Below are 16031 nucleotides of genomic sequence, written 5' to 3' on the forward strand. Positions count from 1 at the left end.
AGAGAGCGGTGAGGGGCTGGAACAGCTGCCCAGAGAGGCTGTGGATGCCCCGTCCATCCCTGGAGGTGTTCAAGGCCAGGTTGGATGGGGCCCTGGGCAGCCCGGTCTAGTATGAAATGGGGAGGTTGGTGGTCCTGCATGTGGCAGGGGGGGGGGTTGGAGATCCACGATCCTCGAGGTCCCTTCCGACCCGGGACATTCTGTGACTCTGCGCAGTGGACCAGGTTGCCCAGAGATGCGGTGGATGCCCTGTCCCTTCCAAGGTGACACGCAGGGCAACCTGATCTAGCTGTGAATGTCCCTGTTCATTGTGGGTGAGTCGGACTAGATCATCATAAATGGTCGCTTCCGACTCTAAGGAGTCTCTGGTATGATACCTGAAGCCATGTCCACAAAGGACATCGATGGCATGGTGAGCAACCAGGGTAGGTGGGGAAGCCTGTGTGCTCAACAGCTCCGGGGAAACTCACCAAGTAGTCCAGTCGGGAAGATTCACATCAGCCATAGAGCCTCTCTGTGCCAGTCCCAGTATTCAGCACACCAGAGGTACTGCTTCATCACACTGGTGGGTCCCACAGCTGCAGAGCTAGCTATTGAATGGGGGCCAGGGGATGGAAGGAAGAGGGGTGGGGAGGTTGGGTATCATACAGACTAGGAAACTAACAGCATCCCCTGACAATTGGGATGGAGATATCTGGGGTGATCCAGACAAAGTGGTCCAGTAGAAGACAATCCTTTGTTTCCTAGAAAGACGAAGCCGGATCTGCCATAAAAACAGAAAGAACCCTAGGACCCTGGGGTGGTCGGCCACAACGTGCTCTGAGAACTGTGCCCTGACATCTGTTACTACTGACAAATCTGTAAGGGAGGTCTAGGAGAGAACCAGACAAAACAGGAACAGAATATTCGTGTTCAGTATGCTCAAGTAGTAGAGACTGTATTACACTAAGCGAGGATGAAGAAAACGGCCACTGGGGCTGGGGCTTTTCTTAAGCTCAGGTCCCAGCCTGATACACGCACCTCACTCTATCACCAGCCACGTAGCTTATTGGGCTGGAAGAATAAACCCCAGGGAGCAAGGCGAGCCCCTTGTGACCCCCATTCCATCTCTAAGTGAGCGTCCCACAGCCATCACAAAACCCACCTGCATACAAGGGATTCGTGGTGTTCTATTATCTGCTCCACAGATTTCACAGTGCTTAAACCACTAACTAGAAGAGCCCCAGGAACCCTTAAACCCCATCGAGCTGCAAAACAGAACGGGATCCAAAGAGACACGGAGCATAATTTAAATACGTGCCCTTAAACAATACTCAGCATGGGTGAAATTAATACGTGGCGCAGGAGACACAGGGAGGACTCCAAGACACAAACAGGACACAAGGACACAGAGGGAATGTGCCATAAAAAGAGTTGGGGCAACAAGGTAGCAGACAAACCAAGTTTGGAGTCCCAGGTTGGAGATCATGCAAGGAGAATCACGAAAGAGGGAACAGAGACTTCACGAGAAGATATTCAACTTAAAAAGAGCTGTAAAGAAGATCTGGAGAACACAGAATCCCTTTACGGAAAAGCTCCAGGCATTTCCAGAGTTGCAATACTCAGTCAGCCAACCAGCATTACCTTGGGGCGATTGAAGCATTCCAGAAATGAGACAAGAGCAAACAAACGGAATAAACATCAGTCCTTCCATTACCAGTGCTTGCAGGGCTACACCCCTCACCAGGTGCTCCGTCACTGCTTCAGGCTGTGATCTCAAAGTTCCCATAAAAGCATGAAGGAAAAAAAAGAAAAAAAAAAAGACGAGCTATGAAGGCCCACATATTTTGATTCCAGTCTGTCCTCAAAGGCTACTGGTGAAATTTCTAATGAGTAGGGGAGTACAGATATCTATACTAATGCAGCAAGGTGCTGAGAAGCTGTGTGTGCAGCCTGGACAGCAAAGGGCTGCGATTATGGTGTGAATGGAGCGAGCGCTGTCTGCCAAACTGCCGGGGTCAGCTTATGGCTTCCCAGTGAGAAACATGTGTCATCTACTCGCACAGCAATTAAAGACCATTGTGAACTTATTTTAGGATTTGGTGTCCTCAGCGGGTGAACCTGGCACCTGCCCGCATGGCAGCGTGAAGCCCTTTGGCTCAAACATCGATCCCAAACCCCAAAGAAGTCGGGAGGCTGTAGAGTGCGTACTTCGTGCAGCCTCTGCGCACCTCAAGTCAGAGATCACTGACGTACTGCAGGACCCCATTTCTGCTGCGGCACGACATGGGATTGCTGAAGTCACAGCACATTTGGAGAAAGGACAAAGCATCACCAGAATGCAGTCCCCATGCAAGTTGCCCACACGCGTGGGGCACAAGCCCCATTTTGGGGGCAATGACCCCCACTTGTGGGGCACTGCCCCCACCCCACTGTCACAGATGAGGACACCATCACCCCACTGCGCACGGCCATCAACTTCTCCCAGGACTCCACGCACCCCACAGGCATCCCTATCCCTGTCAACCCCATGGTGACATCGACCCGGAGCGAAGTTGGCCAGGGGGCACGGGGGGACTTGAGGGGACATGGGGTTGACGTGTGGGGTCAGAGCCGCAGAAATGAGAGGAGATAACACAGGGAGGTAGCAGGCGGTACCAGGAGGTGCCAGTGACATTCAAGCAGACATTCAGCCTCCTTACCGTGCAGCTGCGGGAAACAGTCCAGCAGCTCAAGGAGGCCTCTTCCACATCCAGAGAGGCAGATTTTATTTGTGATTGCAATGGCGGGCGTCCCGCAAGCAGGAGCGCACCTACGGACACAAGATGACAATCTTTATACCCTGTTTTTCCCTTTATCCATCCCCTGCCCAGTTTCCCCATTGGCTGGGTGCTCCAGGTTCACAATCTTATCAGTTTACATTTGTTGATTTGTGTGTTATCTGGTGTCAGTCAGCAGCCATCCTGTTGTTTCCAAGAAGTCTCAGTGCTCTTCTTGTCGTCGTATCGATACGGTGATTGTCTCCGAAGTTTTCGTTAAACAAAGAGCACCGGGGAGGATGATGGCAGGCCTTCAGATGTCTCTTCAGGCGCTTCCTCAGGCATACCATGACTTGTTCTCCGGTTTGATCTCGTGCAGGATATTCTTGCAATGTGTGTGACAAAATATACATATATACACCTATATACAGAGTGGGCATTCCTGGGAAGATTTGGCTAGAGGATAAGTGATGCAAACTATCCGAGATCTTCCCCGAGTTAAGTAGAAGGACTCCCAAAAAGAACTATGACAACAGAGTTCATGAAATAAAAAATATTATCCAATTCTAATGCAGAAACAACATTTGATTCCCACAATTCCCCCCCCCCCTTTTCTTTTTTCATACACTGTTGCTTTCTGCAATTTTTAAAGTTTCACTTTTATAGACATCTCCCTCTTCTCCACTTTCTTTATTTCCCATCTCCTCTAATACCATCATTTTATCCAAATGTGGTGACTCCATTGGTGTTTGCTTCAATAGTGCTGTCTCGATCAATCACTGTACCAGTCCCCTCACACAGGGAATAACACAGCAACCAGTGGCCATCGGGCTCCTGCTACTACTATGAAAGAAGTAAACGTGGATACAATCACCCCTTTCCATTCACCAAACCAGGACTCCAACCATCCAGTGATAGAAGTATCCCCGATTTTTCTGCCAGTTCATTGGCAAGGGTGGTAAGCCCTTGCAATGCCTTAGTTATTGTATCACCTGGAGCTGTGTTATTGGGATGAAGGTGCAACAACCGGTACCCAGCATTACACATACACCCTTTTTTTTTTTTTTTCCAGCTTGTATCATATCTTAGGAGATTCTATTTTCCCAGGCCATCCTACTTATGGCATGTAACTGTTCTGCAGTTCCCTTTATTGCACTCTTTTGTATAATTTGTAAATCTCCACTGATTATAACAAATGTAGTTAATCCAATCTACATTCTTGTTGATCATCACCCACAAGGACAGTGACTCAAACCCTGCAACAATTTGATTTCTCGCCTTAAAATCATCAGGGACAACAAGAAGTGAAAAGTTTAAATCCTTAGCTTGCCCACATACCAAACAATTACTGATGTAAGTATACTTTGCAATGATGTTTTTCACAAGAGATACATAAACATTTACATCAAATGCTGCACTTAATCAAATGAACATTTCTAACAATTATTCCATTGTATTTGAGGGACCTTCTTAACCACTGCTGTGTGGGATGTTAGCAGCACCGGAACAGACTTACCCACCTTGATTTCAGGGGCAAATGTGAAAGACATCTTCTATATACATATAATCTCTTGTTAAAATATTATGTATCAAGCCGTCAAGGCCTTGGGCTCTAGTTCCTAGAACCAGTTTCTCTATTTCCTGAAGCTGTTCTTGTAGACCTACCACATGCTCAGTATTTCACTCCCTACCTGGGTAGAGATCCTGTTTGTACAACATAAGGCCTTTTGTACAGTATTTTGAAAGACTTAACCCCTCTTTGGCTCTAGGTTTCATTCTGCTCCTAAGGAGAGCCAAAGGCAACAACTTTGGCCAGGATAATCCAGCTTCCTGGCCCAGTTTTACAACCTGTGATTTAATTAGATAGTTCATCTTTTCCACCTGACCACGCGCCTGTGGTCTGTGTGATATGTGCAATTGCCAATTTATTCCCAATGCTTACTGACCTGTTGGACAATCTCTGCAATAAAGTGAGTTCCCTGGTTGAAGGGTATTGTTGCAGGACACCCAAACCTTGGTATAATCTCCTGCAGCAATACCTTTCATTTCTTTGGTTTTATTGGTCCTGCAAGGGAATGCTTCTGGCCACCCTGAAAAGGGTATTTGTTAGAACTAGCATATACCGAAACCCTCCTTTTTCCTGGCAGTTCTGAAAAAAATCAATTTGCAATTGTTGTCCTAAAAGATTCCCTTTCCCAACAAGCCCCTCTTGTACCCAGTCCTGGTACTAGGATTGTACAGTTACTTTCTGATGTCTGTACCCCCTTGTGTTTTATTATGTTCCCTTAGAGCCAATTTCTATAAAATAATAAAGGGCACAACAGTGTGTCCATCTGGGTCACCCACCTGTCAGCTTGCTCTCTTCCCTTCTAAATTATTAATTAGATTCCTATCCTCTCTACAATACCTTAGAGGTTCTGATTAAGGTTCAGATATTTTAAGTTTGCCGTCTGGAATTAAAGCCAGTTCACCAATTTCTTTTCCTTCAGCTGCCTGTTCTGCCACCTGATCCATCATCATATTCCCAGTTTCCTGTACAGTGTCACTCTTCTGATGTCCTTTATAATGTACAACAGCCACGCAGCTCCTTGGTAGATTTACATCATGCTGAATTTGTTTTCCATGTGTGTAAGAAAACCTCGCTCTTTCCAGATGGTACCATGAGTGGGTACCACCCCAAAAGCATATTTAACATCTGTCCATATATATAAGGTTCTTGTCAAGGCAGTTATTTCAGCCTTCTGAGCAGAAGTCCCCACAGGTAATGGTTTTGCTTCAATTACCTTGTCAGTAGCCATTACTGCATATCCTGCCTTACAGTTTTCTTGTCTCACAAAGCTGCTTCCGTCAGTGAATTCAGGAATCCTCAGCGTTGTCCAGCGGTTCCTCCTGTAGGTCTGACCAACTGGCATAGACAGCCTCCCTGCAGTGCACACTGCTGGCTTGGAGGTAGCTCTGTGTTGATGCTCTGGGTGTTCCACAAACTGCTTCCTTCTCTTTGATCAGTTGTGCTTTCTGTTGAGAAACTTGATAGCCATTTAAATCAAGAAATTCAGCAAACTCACAGTCCACTGTACACAGTCCTCCTTTGTTACTGTAGTATCCACGTACTGCAGTGAAGTTCCACTGTGAGATGGAGGAACCCAAATCTCAGGCTCACGAGTTGACCAGTTCTCAAAAATTACTGGGCTGTTCTCACAACCCTGGGTAACACTGTCCAGGTTAGCTGAATTTTTCTTATTTATTTATTTATATATATGTGTATTTTTAATTTTTTTTTTTTTCCTTCTTCCCATATTGGAGTTTTCCTATTCAAAGGCAAATAATCTTAGACTTTCTTTGGCAAAACCAGGCAGGAAAAGGCGTACTTCAAATCCAGAACGGTAAACCCCGCCTACTTATTCCTTAACTTGGTTAATAAAGATATACACCACGGGTTGTATATATTCAACATTTCTATTAATTGCCCTCAAAGCTTGAACCAAACTATAGCTCTTGCCATCCAATTTTTCATTTGCAAGATTGGGGTGTTCTATTTGGATTTCTATCCAATTAATAATCCAAAATTCAAAAAGTTATTTATTATTTCTTTTATCCTCCTGCAATCTTGTATCCTTAAAGAGCACTGCTTTACCCTGGTTAAGCTGGCTCCAGTCTTTAACTTAACCTTTATTGGGCTGCATTTTTGGCTCTGCCAGGCATTCCTGATGCCTGCAATCCTGTGTATGCCTGATTTAGGATTTACCTGACTTCTGGGGGTACAACATTGCTTTTCCCAGTTTGTGTTAAAGCCAGACTTAAAATTTTCCATCAATTGGTCTTGCTTGACACTTAGCTCCAATTTTCTCTACTGAACTTAATCTCTACATTCAACTGTTCTAATACATCATGCCCAAGTAATGGTTTTGGAGAACCTGGCATGTACAAGAATTTATATAATCCTACTTGTTCTCCTAACCTGTATTTAATTGGTCCCCCAAAAGTAAACTTCTCTTGCCAGAGCTCCTACAACTATTACAAAAATCATCTATGGGTAATAATTCTTGATGTAACACAGAGTAAGAGGCACCCATATCAGAAAATAAGCGTCTTTACCCTGCTTCCCCAGCTGCCTTCGGTCCAGTGGGGGTGGAACTCTCCCTGAGCCCTTCCAGGCTCCCCCTTACCTCTTCTTCTAGGTAAGGACATCCCTGTAACACCTTGCTCAACTTTGCCTTCCTCAGTCCGTGTTTTTCCCAAACCCTTTTCACTTTCCAGACTTTCATCATTACTGAAATATAATGTTAGTAATTTCTGTTTCACATCCTCCCCTCCCCAGGCTTCCAGTGCTTACACTGGGATGTCGGGTTTCCCGAGATCTCTGCAGATGACAGCTATTCTCACTCTCACTGTCCCATCCCATCCCCATTCACAATTAATACACCCCGCACAGTTACAGCGGGAGGCTCCGGCCCCCAGCCCTCTCTCTCGCACCAAGTTGTTCTTACAAGCCGCGGTGGGGGGGGTAGTGTGGGGGATGTGTTCTTGTGCCGACCCAAACTCTAATATCTCAAGCTCACTGTTTTCCTTAACCTTTTTGCCGTTGTTTTTTTTTTTTGTTTGTTTGCTTTTCCACAATTCCACTATTTGTACACCCTCAATTACATTTCCATATACCATTACCAATTGCACCATTAACAACTGCACTTCCATATATCATCAAGACAGTTTCTCCCACTGCCTTCCAAATCCACAAATCAAACAATACAGTTCTTCACCTTCAACAAACACCCAGCACTTGGTCTTATGATTAGGGCACTCAATTATAAAACCGGTCCCATTACTCCATTTATGTTCCTGATTTCTTATTCAGTATTCCCCCTGGCTCACCAGCAGTGTTTCTCCAGTGAGCCAAAATACAACCCAGGGGGTCTTCCCAGTATCACTTTAGACACCCTTTGTTCCACAACAGCCTCGTACATGATATAACATAACATAATGTAATGTAACATAACACTTTCACAACATAAACATTTAACAATCACAAAGACAATGACAATAATAAGTACAATTTATCCTCAGGATCCTTCCTCTCTCCGCCTCCTTCCAGGGCCCAACCTGCCCTCTGTATTCATTTTCCACACTTGCATAGGTGCCCACCTAATCATACCTCTTTCCTCTCCAGTAAACAACATACCAAATAATAGACATCATTTCCATCCACGAGTAGAAATTAGGCCCTAGAAATTGATCTAATTGTTCTACTACACTTCTAGGATCCTCAACTAAGGAATTCTTCTTGAAACTCCTAACTTTTCTTCTAGTAAAAACAGCAGGCATTAGCATACCCTATTTCCCATGACTTAAGGAGACTGCCCTAAGAGGATAAAGTGAAGTATTAGTAAGGTCAGTGCTGGGGAAAGGAAAACTCTCCAGGTCCCATTCACATTACTCCAACTCCCTCAGTAATCGAGAGTGCATCCTCTCTCCAGAACCCTGCTCAGGATCAGCTGCACGGCCACTCTCCTTCTCTGGAGATGTCACTGCCACTTCCACTGCTTTAGAAATTGAAGGGGGGGGGGGGAGTTATATAAGGGATCCCATTTATGATTTTTCTGCTTCTCTTTCCTTTTTCTTTTGAACTTCAACTCCTTCTTGTGAGGAACATTTTTTTTTACTTCATACACCCATTCAGCAACATAAGCCAATTCTGTTTCAGAAAAAGGAGTCTTACTGATTACATATAAATACAAAGTCTGACAGGCCCAATCTCCGTCAGACCCCTATTTTGGTCAAAATCATGATTTTCCCCGTAGTGGCTCTCTAGACTATGTCTGTATACAGTATTTAAACATCTTTTCCCTGTTCTTATCCCTGGTCTGGGGATTATTTTCCAATTCCGAAGCTTCTTTCCCAAGGGGCTATCTCTAGGCACGAATTTGGGGACCCTTCTCCCCTGTTCTACGGAGCTCCTATTCCCCATCCCTCCGGAATGCTGCTGTGAACTCCCCAGCTCACAGGTTACCACACTCCGATTCTCGGATCTAGGGCCAATCCCTCTGGAGCACCTCGCTCCGATTCTCGGATTAATAGGGGTGTACTGCTGGCACTTCGTCAAGTGTCCAGGGTACCGCACACCAACAGCTCCCTGCCGAGACTCTTCCTTTTACCAACACAGCTTTGTCCGTCCCTGGCCGTGCCCCTCGCGGGACAACAGAACCGCAAATCGGGACTCAGCACTCGCTTCACACTGAAAGCGCGTCTCAGTCATACACACTCACTCGAGTCTCCACCGACCCCCAAGGTAAGAATCAAACTCCCTTACCTTGGTCCGCGCACGAAGTTACCGGGTCTCCAGGGATCAATACCCATGCCTACCTGCCCCGTGGCTTTCACAGAGCCCACCTTCATGGAACAGCCTCGGTTTCTTATCGGCCGTCCCAAGGAGTCACCTCACTACACGGACAGGACCGCTGAAATCAGCAGGGTGCACCTATCCTGTCCAGGGCAGTAGGGAGACATCCAAAGAGGTGATAATAATCCCAGACAAGCCCCAAATTGTTGGAAACATCCAAATACTTTTTGTCAGGACGGTATCTCTGATAACAGCAGATTTTATTAATTATTAAAATAATTTTATTATTTAATTTTTTAATACGGCCCTGTGCTTTCTGCCAACGGGCTTTAATTTCGTTATCATTAAATTTGCTGGGCAGTTACACTTTGGTAATGCGAACATTTAGAAAAGATGCAACGGATGCTGGCAAAAGGAAAAAAAAAAACCTCTTTTTTTACAGCTATTTATAAGCACTTAGCACAGCTCTCCTGGGTTTCAGCTTCAACAAATCCAGGCGCAGTGTCTTGCACCTGGGACAAGAGAACCCCCCACTACCAATACATGCTGGGGGATGAAAGGGCTGAGCCTAGGCCCGTCCCAAAAGAGCTGGTGGATGGCAAGCTGTACACGAGCCAGCAAAGTGCCCTCCCAGCCCGGAAAACCAGCCACATCCTGGGCTGCACCAAAAGATGTGCGGTCAGCAGGTGAAAAGAGGTGATCCTGCCCCTCTGCTCTGTGCTGAAGAGGCCTCACCTGGAGTACTGCGTCCATATGAAGAGCCCTCAGTGCAGAAGAGACATGGACCCGTTGGAGCACATGCAGAGGACGGCCACAAGAAAAAAAAAAACCAAAGGATCAAACACCTCACCTGTGAGGACAGGCTGAGAGAGCTGGGGCTGTTCAGCCCGGAGAAGTGAAGGCTCCGAGGTGACCTGGTAACAGCCTTTCGATACCCAAAGGGGAGCTAAAGGAAAGAAGGAGGGAAAATTTAGGTTAGATATAAGGAAAATATCCTTCATAGCAAGGGACAAGGGGAAACGTTTTAAGCTGGGGAAGGGAAGATTTAGGTTGGATGGCAGGGGGAAGTTCTCCACAGAGAGAGCGGTGAGGTGCTGGAACAGCTGCCCAGAGAGGCTGTGGATGCCCCGTCCATCCCTGGAGGTGTTCGAGGCCAGGTTGGATGGGGCCCTGGGCAGCCCGGTCTAGTATGAAATGGGGAGGTTGGTGGTCCTGCATGTGGCGGGGGGGGGGGGGTTGGAGATCCACGATCCTCGAGGTCCCTTCCAACCCGGGACCTTCTGTGACTCTGCGCAGTGGACCAGGTTGCCCAGAGATGCGGTGGATGCCCTGTCCCTTCCAAGGTGACACGCAGGGCAACCTGATCTAGCTGTGAATGTCCCTGTTCATTGTGGGTGAGTCGGACTAGATCATCATAAATGGTCGCTTCCGACTCTAAGGAGTCTCTGGTATGATACCTGAAGCCATGTCCACAAAGGACATCGATGGCATGGTGAGCAACCAGGGTAGGTGGGGAAGCCTGTGTGCTCAACAGCTCCGGGGAAACTCACCAAGTAGTCCAGTCGGGAAGATTCACATCAGCCATAGAGCCTCTCTGTGCCAGTCCCAGTATTCAGCACACCAGAGGTACTGCTTCATCACACTGGTGGGTCCCACAGCGGCAGAGCTAGCTATTGAATGGGGGCCAGGGGATGGAAGGAAGAGGGGTGGGGAGGTTGGGTATCATACAGACTAGGAAACTAACAGCATCCCCTGACAATTGGGATGGAGATATCTGGGGTGATCCAGACAAAGTGGTCCAGTAGAAGACAATCCTTTGTTTCCTAGAAAGACGAAGCCGGATCTGCCATAAAAACAGAAAGAACCCTAGGACCCTGGGGTGGTCGGCCACAACGTGCTCTGAGAACTGTGCCCTGACATCTGTTACTACTGACAAATCTGTAAGGGAGGTCTAGGAGAGAACCAGACAAAACAGGAACAGAATACTCGTGTTCAGTATGCTCAAGTAGTGGAGACTGCATTACACTAAGCGAGGATGAAGAAAACGGCCACTGGGGCTGGGGCTTTTCTTAAGCTCAGGTCCCAGCCTGATACACGCACCTCACTCTATCACCAGCCACGTAGCTTATTGGGCTGGAAGAATAAACCCCAGGGAGCAAGGCGAGCCCCTTGTGACCCCCATTCCATCTCTAAGTGAGCGTCCCACAGCCATCACCAAACCCACCTGCATACAAGCGATGCATGAACAAGGGATTCATGGCGTTCCATTATCTGCTCCACAGATTTCACAGTGCTTAAACCACTAACTAGAGGAGCCCCAGAAACCCTTAAACCCCATCGAGCTGCAAAACAGAACGGGATCCAAAGAGACACGGAGCATAATTTAAATACGCGCCCTTAAACAATACTCAGCATGGGCGGAATTAATCCGTGGCAGAGGAGACACAGAGGGGACAGGGGCAGAGGACACAGGGAGAACACAAAGACACAAGTAGGACACAGAGGGAACGTGTCATAAAATAGGTTGGGACAGTGTGGTAGTTTGGAGTCCCAGGTCGATGATTGTGCAATGAGAGTCATGAAAGAGGAACGGAGACTTCACAAGAAGGTACTGGGCTTGAAAAGAGTTGCAAAGGAAACCTGGAGAATGCAGAATCTCTTTACAGAAAAGCACATTAGCTCCAGGCGTTTCCAGAGTTGCAATGCTCAGTCAGCCAACCAGCATTACCTTGGGGCTGATTGAAGCATTCCAGGCATGAGATAAGAGTAAAAGAGAGGAATGAACGTCAGTCTCTTCATTACCAATTCAGAGAAAAGCAGATAACCCCTTCACTCCCCTCAGAGAACAATTGGAAGGCATCATAAGGAGAGGCATAGCGGACATAGCTACTCTAAACCAACTTAGGATCCCCACAGAAAGGCAGAAGCCAAAACCCTGCAAAAAAGAAAGGATCACTTACCTCTTTCCAAGAACCAGAGCTCACCCAACAATCCACAGGAGGCAGTCTCCAGGAAGAAACCCTGCCTTTGGGGCTGCCAGCCCTTAAATGAGGAGAGGGAGGGGCTGGAGCCAGGCTCAGCCTCATCTGGTTCTCTAGGTGCATTGCTTCCACCTGTGCTTGCAGGGCTACACCCCTCACCAGGTGCTCTGTCACTGCTTCAGGCTGTGATCTCAAAGTTCCCATAAAAGCATGAAAAAAAAAAAAAAAAAAAAGTGATGAAGTAATGACTGGCAGCCAATTGGGCAAGGGGGGAGGGAGGGGGTTATCGATGGACAAGCTAGGATGGTCCACATGTTTTGATTCCAGTCTGTCCTCAATGGCAATTGGTGGCATTTCTAATAAATAGGGGAGCACAGATTTCTATACTGATACAGCAAGATGCTGAGAAGCTGCATGTGCAACAAAAGGGCTGAGACTACCGGTGTGAATGGAGCGAGTGCTGTCTGCCAAACTGCCAGGGTCAGCTTTGGCTCCCCAGTGAGAAATCTGTGTCATCTACTTGCACAGCAATTAAAGACCATTGTGAAATTATTTTAGGATTTGGTTCCTCAGTGGGTGAACCTGGCACCTGCCCGCATGGCAGCGTGAAGCCCTTTGGCTCAAACATCGATCCCAAACCCCAAAGAAGTCGGGAGGCTGTAGAGTGCGTACTTCGTGCAGCCCCTGCACTCCTCGAGTCAGAGATCACTGACGTACTGCAGGACCCCATTTCTGTTGCGGCACGACAGGGGATTGCTGAAGTCACTGCAGATTTGGAGAAAAGACAGATCATCTCCAGAATGCACTCCCCATACAAGCGGCCCACGTGTGTGGGGCACAAGCCCCATTCTGGGGGCAATGACCCCCACCTGTGGGGCGCTACCCCCACCCCACTGTCACAGCCGTGTGCGGAGGACACCATCACCCCACTGCGCACAGCCATCAACTTCTCCCAGGACTCCACGCACCCCACAGGCATCCCTGACCCTGCCCTCAACCCCACGGTGACATGGGCACGGAGCGAAGGGGGACAGGTAGTGTGGGGGGAGGTGAGGAGACATGAGGGGACATGTGGGGACACGGGGTTGATGTGTGGGGTCATAAAAAGCCAAAAATGAAACTTGGAGTTGAAGAAAGGCCCTTGGAAAAAAATACATTAAAGTATAAAGAAGACAGAAGCTGCGTGAACATTAATACGGCCCTGTGCTTTCTGCCAACGGGCTTTAATTTCGTTATCATTAAATTTGCTGGGCAGTTACACTTTGGTAATGCGAACATTTAGAAAAGATGCAACGGATGCTGGCAAAAGGAAAAAAAAAAACCTCTTTTTTTACAGCTATTTATAAGCACTTAGCACAGCTCTCCTGGGTTTGGAGAAGTTTCCCTCTTTTTTCTTCGTCTTTCCCCCCACACACCCTCCACTTCTAACTTCGTGTTCTGCCCCCGTCATTACGAGACACAGAGAGAACGAATCGCCAGGGACTGCGCCGCGGGTCCCCGGCAATCCGTCAGAAAAGTTCTTTCCGCGGTCTCTGCTGCCACCTCGTGGCCAATGCGCGGAACTGCCGCTGCCCGCTGCTTAGGCCGGCAAGCGGTATAACGCATGCGCGTAGAAACGCGGAAGTGGCGTTTTAACCGCTCTGCGCAGCTAATCCGCCACTCTCTGTGGTGATCAGTCCTCCAGGTAATAGCGAACACGCGCCCGTCAACTGAAAGATAGCAATTGTTTCGACAAACCACTACGGGGACGGGCAAGCAGCCGATTCTCGGACCGCCGGCTCAGCGATATTCTCCCCTTCTAATCCAGGATGCCCCTCGTCTATTTCCGCCCTTTTATGCCCGAGCCCACCCGGGAACGGACCGGGTCGGCTCAGGGCTGCCTCTCAGCGCCTCGTGGCACCCAACGTGCTTGCCGCCGCGGTGGAGGAGCAGACGTCCCGTTCCAGCCCCAGCTCTGCACCGCAGCGTTCCTGGAAAAGCAAGTCTCGCGAGAGCAACGCGCACGTGCGAATCTAGGCACTGCGCACGCGGCAGTCTCTCTAGGCACCGCACTACGCAGGCGCGGTTCTCGAGACAACAGCACGGAGTACGGACGCGCGGTTCATGAGAAAGCACAACGCATGCGCCAGTGGTTTAAAAAAAAAAAAAAAAAAAAACACACACCACTACGCGCGCACTGGATTCTGCTCCGAACGGGGCATGCGCCGGATTCTGCCCGCCACGGCGCATGCGCCTGTCTGTGCCCCGCAATGCGCATGTGCCAAGTGCTCTGCGCACGCGCCAGCTGCAAGAGCGCATTGGGCATGCGCGACCGTTCGCACCGCTCTGCGCATGCGCCAGTCTCGGCACCGCGATGCGCATGCTCTCCTCACGGCTGCAAAACGCATGCGCCATCGTTTGCAGTGCGCATGCGGCAAGCATGTCACCGAACTGCGCGTGCGGCCGCCTTGGCACGGCACTGCGCATGCGCTTCTCGCGCGCGGATTACGGCGTACGCTCGTTTTCGGGCACGCACCTACGCGTTCGCTTTTTTCGTCGCCTCATTGCGCAAGCGGCGGGTGCACGGTCCGCCTAGACAGTACGTTCTGGAAGCAGACCGGGGCATAAAACCGCCCGAGGAAATAGACAAGGAGCATTCTGGATTGGAAAAGAGAGAATAGTGTCGCGGAGCCGGCGGTCCAAGTATTGCCTGCTCACCTGCATCTCAGGGCTTCGAAGAAATGGATGCTATTGGAAAGCTGGACGGCGCATGCGCACTACTTCCCGGAGGACCGAGCATAACGCAGATCGGCGGGGTGCCTGCGCAGAGGAGCAGGACCGTGCGCGCACCACTTCCGGATCAAACACCTCACCTGTGAGGACAGGCTGAGAGAGCTGGGGCTGGGGCAATACATGTTGGGGGATGAAAGGGCTGAGCATACCCAACCCCTTCAAAGCAGTGTCTTTCCACCCCAGTTTTTGGACTGCAGCACCAGCCCCACACAGGGTCCAGCCTTCTCCGGTTTGATCTCGTGCAGGATATTCTTGCAATGTGTGTGACAAAATATACATATATACACCTATATACAGAGCGGGCATTCCTGGGAAGATTTGGCTAGACGATAAGTGATGCAAACTACCTGAGATCTTCCCCAAGTTAAGTAGAAGGACTCCCCAAAAGAACTATGACAACGGAGTTCACGAAATATAAATATTATCCAATTCTAATGCAGAAACAACATTTGATTCCCACAACACCACCTCCTATCCGTCTCCCTCAGAGATTCCCAGGAGCACCTCAGGCTGCTGCTTTCTCGTGACAGCCTGGCCATCTGCCCCAGCAGCTCCTTAAGCAGAGTACGCCTGCAACTAGCTTCCTTTAACTGGCTGGTAGGTATGGTGAGATAGTTCCTTTACGGGAATCGAAATGGAAATCACAATGAGTTGGATGGCATCCTGCTTTTCTTCTCCAGTGCCAGAGAAGTCCACATATTCCAGCACCACAAAAGGTCATGCACACAGCCCAGTGCTGCGGAAGGCAGTTCTGTCCAACACCGCGACGTCTCTGCCACCCAACGCAGCTTGAAGCCACCGTGCCTCAGCCTCCATTTTGAGCTGGGGCCAGAAGGCCGCCCCGCCCTATAGCCCCACCCTCCCTTCATTGTGAGTTAGGCCGGAAGGCTGCACTGCCCAATAGCACTGCAGGCCGCTGCCCCACCCTCCATTACGTGCCAGGCAGGCACACAGCATAGAAGACTGTGGGCGCACCCCCCCACGGCATTCACTGTCTGCACACCCTTGCGACAGGGACGAGAGGCAGTGGGCGCTACGGGGCCAGGGGCAGCTGTCCTTGCAGGCCCCAGGAAGGAGAGTAGCTTTCAGCGGCCTTCGGCCACAGCTTTTGGAGGCTGAGGGTCTCTTCAGGTCCCTGCGACCATGCCGCAGAGACAGGCAAAGTGCTGCCAGCCCTCTCTGCGCCGGGGCCCGGCCCAGCCCCCT

Source organism: Phasianus colchicus, unplaced genomic scaffold, assembly GCF_987193195.1.
Source record: "Phasianus colchicus unplaced genomic scaffold, bPhaCol1.hap1.1 HAP1_SCAFFOLD_51, whole genome shotgun sequence".
Classification (NCBI taxonomy): Eukaryota; Metazoa; Chordata; class Aves; order Galliformes; family Phasianidae; genus Phasianus; species Phasianus colchicus.